Source organism: Pleurodeles waltl, chromosome 10 (genome assembly GCF_031143425.1).
Source record: "Pleurodeles waltl isolate 20211129_DDA chromosome 10, aPleWal1.hap1.20221129, whole genome shotgun sequence".
Classification (NCBI taxonomy): Eukaryota; Metazoa; Chordata; class Amphibia; order Caudata; family Salamandridae; genus Pleurodeles; species Pleurodeles waltl.
The window spans coordinates 35,415,492-35,430,772 of record NC_090449.1 but is presented as its reverse complement, the minus strand read 5'-3'; the positions used below and the strand labels follow the sequence as shown (position 1 = coordinate 35,430,772).

The following is a 15,281-nucleotide window of genomic DNA, read 5'->3' as shown; positions in this document are numbered from 1 at the left end:
ATTAGCTGTTGTAGATAATGGGATTAATACCCTGTCTGACTGGATATTCACCTTAAACAACATTGTTTCTTCTGCAATAGACATAACACTAAGTGACATGTCTTCTTTACACCATGGACAGAGTCAACTAAGGTCCATTATGCAGTTGGGTTGGACACTACAAACACTGAAGGCAGGTCGCGTTCCCTGGCAATAGGTTAGTGCATATTTTCCACATTTAATTTAACGCGACAACAACAACTAATGGCTAAGAAAGAAGTGACATATGTCATGTTAAATATTGAAAAATTAGAAAAGTTGCCTTTTACTGTGGCTGAAATACCATTTGCTGAGTGGTTACTACACGGGGTCATTAATCTGCCTATTTCAACACTTTAATTCACGTCCTGCTTAAAACAAATTCCAGTAGGCAGTTATGAAAGGCCAGGAGATAGTTACCTCCATGAGGTGTGGGAGCTACCCTTCTCGTACAAATGTCTTAGTGGCATGAAAGAGGTTTTTTTTAGCGGTAGTGAATGCAAGACTTCTGTCAGCCATTCAATGGTTTGTAAACAGCTGTCCTTCTATGGGGCGTGTAACACTTCGGCAGTGAACTTGGCTTGTTATCTGAAGAGAGTCCCAGTCCCCTTGATTAGACCTGCGTTCCAGGTGCTCTCGAATGGCAGCTATGTCCTCCTCAGTAGTGGAATCTGTTGTGGGATGCAAGCCAGAATAGTTCTTATCGTTTCGGTCTCTAAGATTGTTATATGCTGCGTGAACGTACTTTTTCCTCCTACACGACAGAGGGAAGTAGCTGAGATTTGTCCCCATATCGCTAATTCAAATGTGAATTTTGACAAGTTGAGCTGACTCAAGGCTTTATTGTTTTAAAAACACGTGGTGCTCACATCTGCATGTGAGACCTATGCACTCCAGGTCATCAACAGTGATACAGTCCCTTTTAAGTACTAACTTTCCAAGACACTATGGTGAGCTTATGGGATGAATATTTAATGCGTCCATTACTAGTGGGATCGCAAATTTCTTTAAGGCTGTTGGTTCTGGTTTCGTTCACACTTTCTCCTCTATATTCGGCTTAATACCTTCAGCCATTCACTCAATATTTTCCAGTATTTTCGGGGGATTTCCGATAACTTTGGCTATAATAGGTGGCATTTTGCTATTGCTACTTTTTCTGCGCAATGGCTGTCCCGTCACAACAAGGAGGACTGACAGCGCTTCCACCAGCGCAGCTGTGTCGTGAACGCATGATGCAGTACTTTGGAGCATCACTCCTGGAGCAATTGGAGTTGTGACTGGTCTCTGTCATTCGGACCGGTTTTGCATTGTGTGCAGCCCGTGTTTCGGTGCCTTGGTGTTCGTTCAAACATGCACTGAAAGTTTGTCTTTCTACGCAGTGCTTGCTTTCATTGGATGCTGATCTGCTGATTTTCTCACTGAGGGCTCATTACCAGACATGCGCATTGAGGGTGCTTTTGCTAAGGGAAGCTGCTTATGAGTTGCCCTTTGTAGATTATGCAGCACTAAACTCATTGTTGGGCACACCACAAAATGCTGCTGCCTTGGCTGGAGCTCAGGCTTTGGAACACAAATGCTCCATTGTTTTCCTCGGCGATGAACTTCCTACTTCACCACCTGCTGAAGTTGAAGATTTCCTGTCTTCAATTGTCCTGGATTTAATTGGCTACTTCCCAAAAGACTATGACTTTTGAAATTCAGCTTTTTTTGGCGCCACCCTTAACATTTTAAATTGTCCTTTTTTACACATGCTCAAGTGTCATTATTGACATTCTTATATATACGCCTTAGGTTGAATTTTAGTAGCTTTTATATATAATTAGGCTTTGAACCACCTTTGAATTGGCAAGGGGAGGGTGTTGTGTAGCCATTTTAGTTATAGCTTCAGACATGTTATTTTAGCAAACTAGGCCTGCCTCTGTGCACTTTAACCTGGACATATTTTATTCAGCTTCGTTTTTATTCTTTTAACAATAGCCACATTTGCGGTCTTGTTTTATTTTCTCTATCCAGCTGTTCTTTGCCTAGGTCAGCACTGTGTTCTTAAGCAAGACATTTCTCTCACTCTGCGCTTTTCTCAAGGCTGCAGTAAAGATAGGTTGCCGGCAAAAGTGGTACGCTTTGTCTCTAATGTTCAGAGAAACATACACGCTCTTACGTGGAGATCCTTTCTTGGAATATCAGCTGTTATATTATAAAAACACTACTTTGACCCATGTACGTTAGAGGGAGATTCCGGCCAGATGACCATAACTGTATGCTGATTGCTGAGTGTTTCGCTGCAGCTGTTTATGGGGACTACAGGCTTCTTGCTCAGGTATGAGGGATGATGTCTTCCCAGGGGAACCTGAAGGGCAGAATTAGAGCTTAACATGCTGTGCTGTAACATAGCCTAGGTAGGAGCTATTTTTAACGATTCTAGTGACAATATGGCAGTGTTATTTTTATGCTTTACTCTCCTTGTCACAATTTTAATCCTGTCATGCTTCATCATCCTAGTTATTGCATTACATGTTTTATTATCTAAGATGCAGTTACTTCAATAAAACCTTATTGAATTATACTCTGCCTCTGATTGTCCTTGCATACGTGAGACTAATGTAACTGAGAGAAACGGATTAAATCTGAGTGACCACGATTTCCATGATAAGTCAATTGTGTCATGTGCACAGTTGCCCAATCACCCCTATTCTTGGGTGGAGATGAGGCACAGCTAGTTAGCCGGAGCAAAACCCGGCTTAGGCCGACAGGTGTCACCTGCAGTGGGTTCAGACTCAGTCCCCCACAGTGCAAGTGATTCTGCCACCCAAATCCAGGATTCTCATTAGGATAATGAGAGCCTTCATGACAGCATCAAGTTTAGAGCACTCGATATCCCTAAGAGTGACCAAAGGTGACCAGAGATACCAAGATAAATTATGAAGAAAGGATTCAAAGAAACAGTACCAGTGACAACTTGGCACAAGAGAAAATCGTGATGGTAATCATCGTTTCCCCCCAAAAGAAGCAGTGCTTGAGATGGCTTGGCGCTTAGAAAAGCCATAACTATATTGCAAGCATCTCCTGTGAATTTCTCTTCCCCTGGCTGGCATGATTGAGTGAGGTGTCTGTTTACCTGCATCTGTGCAGCACCACCTCTCCCTAGTCTGAGGGCCAGACCTGCTTGCAGCCACACCACTAGCGACAGCTGGGCTTGGGCTGAGTCAAGTGTTGACACTCTAAGAAGGGTGTGTAAGTCCACACTGCTGGGTGTAGTTCCCCAGCTGGCAACCCAACACAGGAGCTGCCTGAACACTGAAAAGGAAAGAGCAGTGTGCAATCCATGAGAACCTTGATAGAAATCATAGAAACTATACTATAATTGTATCTACAGCTGCAGGGAGAGGAAAAGGAGAATATACCTCACCCACACCCTTGGTAAAAATTTTGTGTTTTCACCCTGATCTTGTGATGTCACATATAAGAACCTGTGAGTAGCCTTGAAGTAACAGTTCCTCCCCATGATAAATGTGATAGTTGAGTTTGTGCTTTGCATTTCTTGTGTAATGTTATTTTGTTTTGTGCTATGAATAACATGCTTGGTATTTTAAAGTTAAGCACAGGCTGGATAATTGATTGCTGCTGTCTGCTTACTTGAGTTCTGAGCTTCTACCCCCACACCATCACCCTGAGTAAGCCTTGGACCATTCTGTTGAACAGCCCTGAGGGTCAGGTGCTATAGGGGTGTACTTGATGTTCAGTTTTGGGTCCAGCAGTAAAGTAAAACACAGAACAAGGAGTTAAAGAGTTCCCTTATCATCATTTGAGTCCAGTAATCCCTGAGTGCCCTTGGACATCTGTAAAGTACTCACAATCCAGAAGTGATTCCAGAGGCTAAGATTGTTGTTAGCATTCCACCAACCTCCTTTTGTGCTGATGTATTCTCTCTGTGTAAGAGGGGTACACTAAGGGGTGGGTACCTAAGTCTGGGGCTCCAAGGAGGCCCAACAAGGCTGACAGGGAGGCTTGTCTTCCACGTTGGTCTGGACCACAGTGACAGGACCGGTGTGAAGGTAGTTGGTTCCTGTCTATAGCAGCCACAAGATATGCATCGAGAGGTTATCAGGGAATCAGACAGATTCATATATTTCAGCCTTCGTTTTTTGTGCTGTCATAGAGATGAATGTTCAGCGCCAAGAGTTACGCTGTCATAGACCGCTCTGAAGCGAACTGCTCAGCACTCTGAAGAACATCTCCATAAACTACTACAGAGATAGCCACTCAGCACTTTGGACAACAACTCCATAGATTGTTACAGAGATAGCTGCTTAGTGCTTAGTGCTTTGTTCAGCGTCCACTTAGACTGCTACAGATACCCCTTAAGCACTTTGGGTGGTGTCACCATATACTATTACAGAGAAACACACTCAGCTCTTGGAGAGGGTCTTCATAGACTGCTACAGAGACGGACGCTCAGCAATGTGGACAACATCTCCATAGGCTACTTCTGAGATACCCACTGAGCGCTTTGGCCAATGTCTCCATAGACTGCTACAAAGATCGTGGCTCAACACCATGGACAGCATCTCCATAGACTGCTACAGAAATAGCCACCCAGCACTTTGCATAGCATCTCCATAGACTGCTACAGAGATAGCTGCTCATCAATTTGGTCAACATCTCCGTAGGCTGATACTAAGATACCCACTCAGCGCTTAGGCTAACGTCTCCATAGACTGCTCCAAAGTTCACCGCTCAGCGCTCTCTACAGCAGATCCATATACTGGTACAGAAATAGCCACCCAGCTTTTTGCATAGCCTCTCCATAGACTTCTATGGAGATAGCTATTCAGCACTTTGGACAGTGTCTCCATGGACTGCTACAGAGATACCTTCTCAGCACTTTGGAAAGCGATTCCATTGAGTACTTTAGAGATAGCTGCTCAGCACTTTTGACAGTATCTCCATATACTGCTACTGAGATCCTCACTCAGCACTTTGGACAAACTCTTCATAGACTGCTACAGAGATGGCCACTCAGCAAATTGGGCAGCATCTCAATAGGCTGCTACTGAGATACCTGCTCAGCGCTTTGGCCAGCATCCCCATAGACTGCTACAGAGACCGCAGTTCAGCACGTTGGACAGCGTCTTCATAGACTGCTACAGAAATAGCCACTCAGCACTTTGCACAGCGTCCCCATAGATTGCTATGGAGATAGCCTTTCAGCACTTTGGACAACAACTCCATAGAGTGCTAAAGAGATAGCTGTTCAGAGCTTTGGACAGTGTGTCCATTAACTGCTAGTGAGATCCACACTCAGCAATTTGGACAGCGTCTCCATAGACTGCTACAGGGAAAGCCACTGAGCAATTTGAGTAGCATCTCCATAACCTGCTACTGAGATGGCTGCTCAGCACAGCATCTCCATAGCCGGTTATAGAGATACCTGCTCAGTGCTTTGGACAGTGCCTCCTACTACATAGAGAGCCGCTCAGCACTTCGGACAACAACTCCACAGAGTACTACAGCGATAGGGGCTCAGCACTTTGGACATCTTCTCCATAGAATGCTACAGAGATACTCACTCAGCAGTTTGGACAGGATCTCCATAGACTGCTATAGAGATAGCTGTTCAGCACTTTGGGAAGTGCATCCATAGATTGTTAAAGAGATACCCGCTGAGCACCGTTTCCATAGACTGCTACTGAGATACCCGCTCAGCACATTGAGCTTGAGTAGTGTCTCCATAGACTGCTACAAAGAGAGCCATCACACTTTGGACAGCGTATCAATAGACTGCTACAGAGACAGCCGCACAGCACTATGGACAACAACTCAATAGAGAACAATAAAGATAGCTACTCAGCACCTTGGGCAGTGTCTCCTTAGACTGCTATAGAGATAGTGGCACAATACTTTAAACAACGTCTCAATAGACTGCTATAGACATACCCACTCAGCACTTTGTGCAGCAACCCTATAATCTGCCGCAGAGATAGCCGCTCATCACTTTGGACCATGTCTCAATAGACTGCTGCAGTGATAGCTGCTCAACTCTTTGGACTGCATCACAGCAGACTGTTAGACAGGAAGCCTCTCACTACTTTGGGCAAGAACTCCATAGACTGCTACAGAGATAACTGCTCAGTGCTTTGAACAGCATCTCCATTGGCTGCTACAGAGAGAGCAGCTCAGGTCTTTGGACAACAACTCCATAGAATACTAAAGAGATAGCTGCTCAGCAAATTGGGCAGTGATGCAATAGACTGCTACAGAGAGAGCCGCTCTGCACTTTGGACAGCGTCTCCATAGACTGCTAAAGAGTCAACCTCTCAGCACTTTGGACAACTCCACAGAGTACTGTAGCGCTTGCTGCTCAGCACTTTAGACAGCATCTCCATAGACTGCTAAAGAGATAGCTTCTCAGCACCTTCAACAAAATCCCCATAGGGTACTATAGAGGTAGGTGCTCAGCACCGTGGACAGTGTCTTTAATGAGTGCTACAGGGATTCTCTCTAAGCACTTTGGACAGCATCCCCATAGACTGCTACTGAGATGTCCACTCAGCAATTTGGTCAGCATTTCCGCAGAGTGCTACAGAGATTACTGCTCAGCGCTTTGGACAGCTTCCATGTACACTGCTACTGAGATAGCTGCTCAGCACTTTGGACAGCATCTCCATAGACTGTAACAGAGATAGCCGCTCAGCATTTTGGACAACAACTCCATAGAGAACTATAAAGATAGTTGCTCAGCACTTTGACAGCTTCTCCATAGACTGTTGCAGAGAGAGTAGCTCGGCACTTTGGACAGTTTCTACATAAAGTGCTGCACAGACAGCAGTTCAGCACTTTGGGCAACAACTCCACAGGCTACTTTAGAGATAGCTGCTCAGCACTTTGGACAACGTCCCCGCAGAATGCTATTGAGATAGTCTCTCAGCACTTTGGACAGCGGAGTGGCAGTGAGAGATATGTTCAGCGCCATCGGTAACATCTAAATAGGGAACTACAGACAGAACTGTCCAGCAGCCTGGACAGCAACTTCACTGACTGCTACAGACAGAACTGTTCAGTATCTCAATACATGGCTAGAGAGACAAATACTTAGCATCAGCACCAATATTAGAAACTCTGGAGAAAGAGCGCTTCAGCACCCTGGGGAACTCCTATAGAAAGAACTGCTGAGCACCAGGCCAGTCTCTGCATAAACTCCTATAGAGAGAACTGTTCAGCAACGGACAGTATCTATATACATTCCTATAGAGAGAACTGTTCAGTCCTTGGACAGCAGGGACATAACATCATATGGAGAGCACTGTTCAGCACCCTGGACAGTATTTATGTAACTGTTATAGAGAGAACTTTTCAGCACCCTGAACAGCAGGCACATAAAATCATATGGAGTGCACTGTTCAGCACCATGGCCAGTATCTACATAAACTCCTATAGAGAGAACTGTCCAGCACCCTGGACAGTATCTACATAAACTATACATAAACTCCTATGGGGAGAACTGCTGAGCACCAGGCCAGCATCTGCATAAACTCCTATAGAGAGAACTGTTCAGCAATGGACAGTATCTACATAAACTCCTATAGAGAGGACTGTTCAGCATCGGACAGTATCTACATAAACTCCTAGAGAGAGAACTGTTCAGCACCCTGGACAGCAGGCACATAAAATCATATGGAGAGCACTGTTCAGCACCCTGGACAGTATCTACATAAACTCCTATAGAGAGAACTGTTCAGCACCCTGGACAGCAGGCACATAAAATCATATGGAGTGCACTGTTCAGCACCATGGCCAGTATCTACATAAACTCATATAGAGAGAACTGTTCAGTACCTTGGACAGCAGGCACATAACATCATATGGAGAGCACTGTTAAGCACCCTGGACAGTATCTACGTAACTCCTATAGAGAGAACTTTTCAGCACCCTGAACAGCAGGCACATAAAATCATATGGAGTGCACTGTTCAGCACCATGGCCAGTATCTCAATAAACTCCTATAGAGAGAACTGTTCAGCACCCTAGACAGTATCTACATAAACTAAACACAAACTCCTATGGGGAGAACTGCTGAGCACCAGGCCAGCATCTGCATAAACTCCTATAGAGAGAACTGTTCAGCATCGGACAGTATCTACATTAACTCCTAGAGAGAGAACTGTTCAGCACCCTGGACATCAGGCACATAAATTCATATGGAGAGCACTGTTCAGCACCCTGGACAGTATCTACATAAACTCCTATAGAGAGAACTGTTCAGCACCCTGGACAGCGGGCACATAAAATCCTACGGAGAGCACTGTTCAGCCCCCTGGACAGCAGGCACATAATATCATACGGAGAGCACTGTTCAGCTCCCTGGACAGTAGCTACATAAACTGCTCTGGCAGCATCCGGGACAGCGTTTCAATAGAAGGCGTCAATGAGAACTGTTCGGTAGCAGGTGAAGCATCTCCATAGACTACTCGCATCAATAGCAGTATCAGCATACATGGCTGTAGAGAGTACGCTTCAGCCCCAAGAGTGGAAATGACAAAGGAATGAAGTTTTACTATCAGAAAATGTGCCGTGCTATGCTGCATAAGTTGTCGTTTCTTGCCTCATAATTTGGTCCTCTCCTGCGTTATTATTCAAGTGGCTCTGTTGAAGAGTGAGGGGATGTTAGCCTGTGATGAGCCTACTGTGCACCACAAACGCTGCATCCAGGCGACATCCGTTATGTTCTCATTGGTCAAGATGGAGACAGGCTTTGCAGAACTGGTGACATTTCCATTATTAGCTGACTCGTCACGCAGTATGTTACACTGAACTGTTTTAGGAGCTTTTCTTTTACTCAACCCCATCCTTGGTGCTTGTTGTAGATATCCAGCTTCATTAGAGGGACAGGCATAGGCACACCAGAGGGGGGCGCACTCTTCCAGGGGCAGAGTTGGGTGGGCAGTTGTGTACATGAAGAGGTCTCAGGGGCAGAGGTAGGCAAGCAGTAGTGAACAGGAGGGGGGCTCACTGACTCAGGGCCAGAGGCAGGTGGGCAGTGTACCTGAAGGGGCAGCACTGTCTCAGGGGCAGAGTTGGGCAATCAGTGGTGTACATGATGGGAGCCCATTCTCTCAGGGGCAGAGCTGGGTATACAGTGGTGTACATGAAGGGGGCTGACGGCCCCAGGGGCAGAGCTAGGTATGCAGTGGTGTACACGAGGAGCAGCATTGTTTTAGGTGCAGAGCTGGGCAATCAGTGGTGTACATGATGGGAGCCCATTCTCTCAGGGGCAGAGCTGGGTGTACAGTGGTGTACATGAGGGGGCTCAGGGGCAGAGGTAGGCAAACAGGGATGAACATGAGGGTACCACACTCTCTCAGAGGCAGAGTTGGACAGGCAGTGGGGTGCATGAGGGGGGCTCAGTGTCTCAGGGGCAGAGCTAGGTATGCAGTAGTGTGTATGTGGTGGCCTCACTGTATGAGGGGCATAGCTAGGTAGGCAGTGTTGTACATGAGGAGACCACACTCTCTCATGAGGCAGAGTTGGGTATGCAGTTGTGTACATGAAGGGGGCTCACGGTCCCAGGGGCAGAGCTAGGTATGCAGTCTGGTACATGAGGGGGCAGCATTGTGTCAGGGGTAGAGTTGGGCAATCAGTGGTGTACATGATGGGAGCCCACTCTCTCAGGGGCAGAGCTGGGTATGAAGTGGTGTACATGTGGTGGCCTCATTGTATGAGGGGCATAGAAGGCTTGGCAGTGTTGTACATGAAGAGACCACACTCTCTCAGGGGCAGAGTTGGGTATGCAGGGGTGTACATGAGAATGCAGCATTGTCTCAGGGGCAGAGTTGGGCAATCAGTGGTGTACATGATGGGAGCCCATTGTCTCAGGGGCAGAGCTGGGTATGCAGTGGTGTATTCACGGTCCCAGGGGCAGAGCTAGGCATGCAGTGGTGTACATGAGGAGACCACACTCTCTTAGGGGCAGAGCTAGACAGACAGTGTTGTACACGAGGGGGCAGCATTGTCTCAGGGAAAGACCTAGGTAGTCAGTGGTGTACCTGAGGGGTGAGTGTTTTCTCTGGGGAAGGTTTTGAGGTTCCACTGTTCCACGCACATAATTGGGCGAGGGAAGATGTCTTGTTATTTTAGTTGTAATTTCTGAGTGCCTGATATGTTGCTCAGTCTCTGGCATCTCTATGCTGCCAATATATCTACCAGGACAGAGTGCTGGTCCATGTTACTTGGGCGTGTGGTGGAGACATCCTGTCATGGTATGGGACTAGACACCAGCAGGTGCCTCAGAAGAATAGATCTAGGCATGTGACGAGGCCGCCTCTGCTCTCTCTAAGAGACAGTCCATGCACCCACTGTCTCATTTCTACACTGCAGGTGGTGCACTCCCTACCCCCTCCTAGGAGCAGAGTGGCAGCTCTGCAGAATAGCAGTGCCACACCCCCCGTGGTTGGCATGATTAACATATTGGCGCAGAGAGAGGGTTTTTGTGGGATGGTGAGATGTGTTTGGAGAGGAGCATCGCTGAAGAGAGGGTAGTGAGGAGGCAGTGGGCGGGGGGATGATCTGAAATTCATCATAGTATTACTAAAGTAAATCACTAGTGATATGTATTGCTCCTTTCCCTTTGTTTCTGCCCTCAGCCATGACTTGGGCTCACAAGGGAGATTAAGGCTAATAACGGGCATTATTGACTGGCTCTGTGGTGTCAATAATCCTTCTACCAGAGTCCATCCCACAGTCTCCGGAAGTCAGGTGTCTAATGCATAAAAATATCAAGGGCCTATATATATATAATCAAATGAATAACAAAAGAACAACCACCTGACACACAACCACAAAATTAAATCACCCAAACAAAAAACAGCAATATCTAAAAAGAACCCACAAAGAACATGAATGATGTCACATCAAAAAGTGTTGTTTGTAGTACATGTTAAATTAGCTAATAGGTTAAGTGCAGAGGAATACTCCCAATGAAAGATTTTAAATGTCCTGCCACTTGGCATAGACCATATTTATGTCTGGACATTATGAAAGGTCCACCCAGGGAGGGGATCATTGCAATCCCCAAATTGCCGGTGACTTCCTCAAACGACTTTTATGCCCATCGTGTTCTGGCTCCTTTCTAAGGCCAAAAAAAATGATGGGGCAGATTTAAGAGCCCCTAGCGCCTCCTTGCCCCTCATTAGCAGCATTTTTTTTAATGCTAATGTGGCTCAACGAGACCAAAAATCGCTGCGCCAAATTTACAAAGTGGCGCAATGCATACATTGTGCCACTTTGTAACCCTTTGCACTACATTATGCCTGTACAAGGCATATTGTATGCAAATGAGGCGTTCCTAGGTAAGGGGGGCTGAAAAAATGATGCAAAGAAATCTAGGAGATTTCTTTACGCCATTTATTTGGCACTTTTAACGCCTGCTCAGAGCAGGCGTTAAAAAGGGGGCATACCATTATTAATAATGGACCACAATGGCCTTTGCAGGATTAGCGTCAACATTTGTTATGCTAATTCTGCAAAGCTCCGAACTAGTGTCAAAAAGTTTGACACTAATTCCCTAACTACCGCCATGGTGCACCGTATCTTAGATATGGCACACACATGGTGGCGTTAGGAGGGTGCTAGGGGGCGCAAAAAAAGTGGTGCTGCACTGGGTGCGGGCCACTTTTCTTAAATCAGCCCCAGTATTTCCTTCTTGGAGGCTAAATACCCATTGTCTCCAAATGATTTAAAACTTTCTATCATAGTGCCTTCTACACATTTCATTATGGATAGGGGATCCTAGTTCCTGGTTATAGCAGCTAGGCTTTTTCCCGTTGTTTCCTCTTGTACACAAATGATGAACCCTTGCTAGTAATCACCCAGCTGGTCATCTGTTTATATATTTCTAAGTGTAAGATGACTTTGCCACCTGCCAAAAGTCATTGTCTCCCATGTCCTGTAGGGCTATTCACCTTATCACACACAGGATGAACATGTTATGCTATGTTACATTAGCGTGATTTGTAAAACGCTTGTTCACCATTCAGTTTCATGGCGCTGTGAACATGAGATACAAAGTTGCCCTAAGGGCCCAAAAATCAGCAGAAGGAAACCACGGGCTTGCATGTTAAGTGAGTACTTTAGATTTGGATGAGAACATTAGGCCCATGTCAGCTCCTCCTTTCACCATTGACAGCAAATTGAAGTTTACTTCCATGCTCACTGTTGAGTGTATAAAAGCAGAGATTAAACTAACTGATTGCTACACTCTGTTTTTAGGATTAGAATTGCTTGGTGCTGTGAAATGATGGACAAGACACCCCATGCATTTCATGTACAATAAAATATTCAGTGAAAAAATAAAGAAATGTGTTTACCTACTAAACAGTTCAGGTTTTATGTTGGGGACATGTAAACTCAATGGTATGTTGTCCCAGAAGACACTGGATGCTCAACTTAATTCCTTAATTGTGGTTGTGGTGCACAATTTATCGAGAGATCAAGTAACATGTAAGAAAGTGTGATTTGTTTTCAGTTTAAAAATCCTACAGAAATCTGCAAAATATTCTATCACATTCACAGTTCAGCAGACATATGGCAGACAACCTGTCTGAAATAAATAACAGACAGTTTTCTAGGAAAATTATTTTTCACTTGGTGGAAGATGTTAGTTTACTTTTTTACAGATTGCTTATTTTATTTCTGTGTCAGCTATTCCTTCGCTGCTAACAATGGCACAAGTGCTGACAGAACAAATGTGTTGATTGCCTGGTATTCCTTCTATAAAGTTAGTGAGAGAGGGACTTTTGTTTTTGGGGAGCTGTCTTATCATTCCTTAACTTTTCATCTGCAGTTGGATGGGTGGACTGAATGTTCTAATAAGACACAAGGACAGTATTTGCATTCTTTCACAAATGCACATCATTATAGTTGGTCTGAGCTACTGTCCATGGCCTATTTTGAGTATAATAATGCATCATGTGCTTTATCTGGAACATTGCTATCCTTCAGGGACAAAGTTTCCCTCTGTTCATCCTGTCTTCTGTTGCTAGGGCCTTGCTGAGAGAGTTCCTACATCTAGAAGTGTTGTTTCAAATTTCCTGTTATTTTGTTAGTAGAAACCTATGGACTAGCTCTTTTTGCTGGCCTAGAAGTTGTGAGCCGGGGTGAGCATCCCTTTCAGTGCATCTCCATTCAAATGAACATTTGATTGTAAACATCCCAGGGACTCGGGATCTTGAGAAGAGATAGGTGTTGATTGTGGAAAGTTGCAGAGCTCTAAGATCTTTTCCCAATGGAGATTGGACCTACATTTGTCAGTCCTAAGGTCATGTGACAATACTAGTCTAATGTAATGATAGCGTACTACTTTTAGTATTATGGCAATGACACCATGCTGAAGTTTTGTAATATAAGGTAGCCGCAGTTTATTTTACTGGAGTTTGGGAACACACAAACGATAAGCGGTTCAGTCCCTTCATAGGCTTAATTGTTTGCTTACATTTCGTGTTGTGCCTGTTGATTTGAAGGCAGTATAAAGATGAATTGCTTTTGGTCTAACTTTTTGCCTAGCGATGTGTATTGACTTCTGCTTAACCGTGTCACTGTGTTTCTGATGATTCCAGAGATAGCATCACTCTGTACCGATTTCGAGATCATTTGTGATTGCTTCTTGTGTTTCTTTAGCTCCTTCCAAAATAGTTATGCCCCTGGTCTCCTTGAGTCTTTGTGATGTGAACTTAAAGAGGTTGTGATCAGTTTTTGCAAAAGTTTTAATCAAACGTTAAAGGCACTGTCTTGACCATACTCTCCTTCTGGTGGTCCTGAACGGTAAAACTGCACAAATGAACCCAGGTGTTGGGAGAAAATGTATACAAAACAAATGCCTTGTTCACAGAAGATGGGGAACATTAATTGGGAAATCCTGAGCACAGAACCATCAGAAAGGGAAAGAAATGCAGCCATCATTAAAAAAAACTGAATACAAATATTAATGTGCCGAAGCACAGGGGACTTCATTAACAAATCTATGAAAGTACAAGTGGAACATCTACCCCTGTAGCTGGGTGCTATGTTTGGAGTGCTGTCTGACTTTCATAAGATACACAAAGAATCGCAGATATACTCCTGGAGAACACCAGCAGTACTCCAATTTCATGGATGCCCTCATGCAGATTTCCACCAGCCGAAAAGTCCATGAATAAATCATGTGGAATTGTGTGTTCGAACAATTAGGTTTTATTATTTTCTCTGTGGAGAAATCCCTTCCCCTATTCCTTCATTAAAACCCAGGATGGACCTTTCATTTTCCATTGCTGGGCAGGCACTTACTCTTGCTTCTGCTGAGCCCAGATCACCCTTCCTGCTTTCTTAGTGTAGCAAAATCAGGTCATGCAACACAGAAGTCCAATCATAACCTTTCCCTCTGCCCCCTTTCTATACACACAATACTTACCTAGTTATGTCAGGTGGAGCTGTCCCACCCTCTCCTGACTTCAGCCTGTGCATGCTCTTTGTTACTGGCCTGGCCTGATGGATTGGAGGGTTTTTCACCCCAGTGGAGGGCATGCCCTGGTCTGAAGTGGGGCGTATCCAAATATGCCTCTCCCACCCATGTGCAAGAGACCAGAGAAAGGCTACCAGTAGATCAACATATCTCCACACATCTCTGCCTGCCTGGGACCAGGAATATCAAAAAGGACATGCATTCTGCATCCAGACATGACCCAGATCTTTAAGGCCCAGATGATCTTTCTTGGACCAACTGTTGGTCATGCCTTGCGGCCAGAGGCTCTTCAGAAGGCAGTCCTGTCAGCTCCATCACCATCCGAGGTATCTGCTCCATTCCTATGGTTCTGGGCACACATTACACATTCCAAATAGAGGAGACCTGTGAACAGCAACAGGCCACTAATGTGCATTCTCCAGATTTCGGTTCCCAACAGGTATTGCGATTTCCATCTTTCAGCTATAGTGCATCTAGTTGAAAGAAGCTGAAAGAATGCACCTTTAAGACCATACACAAGCCATAGTTCTTCTGGATAATGCAAAACAGCTATTTTGAGAAGGACATCTGTACTGAATATAGACTCCATTACATGAAGATCAGCAGGCACCACTTGTCTGGTAACAGGAGGATGCCATTTTGAGAGGGTCGCCAGATCTATGTTCTCTTCTGCTAAGTTTAACCATTGAGCAAAGGTCTTTAGACACCACTCTCCAGCTAACAAGAGGAGACCAATTTGGAGAAAAACATCAAATATTTGACCACTGGTATTATG

The 15,281-nt window shown here is 45.0% G+C and overlaps 1 protein-coding gene across 1 annotated transcript in view; it reads left to right on the top strand.

Moving 5' to 3' along the window:
* LOC138261000 (caM kinase-like vesicle-associated protein) overlaps positions 1 to 15,281 on the top strand; it is a 414,930-nt gene that overhangs the window by 270,186 nt on the left and 129,463 nt on the right. The gene's annotated exons all lie outside the window — the stretch shown is intronic.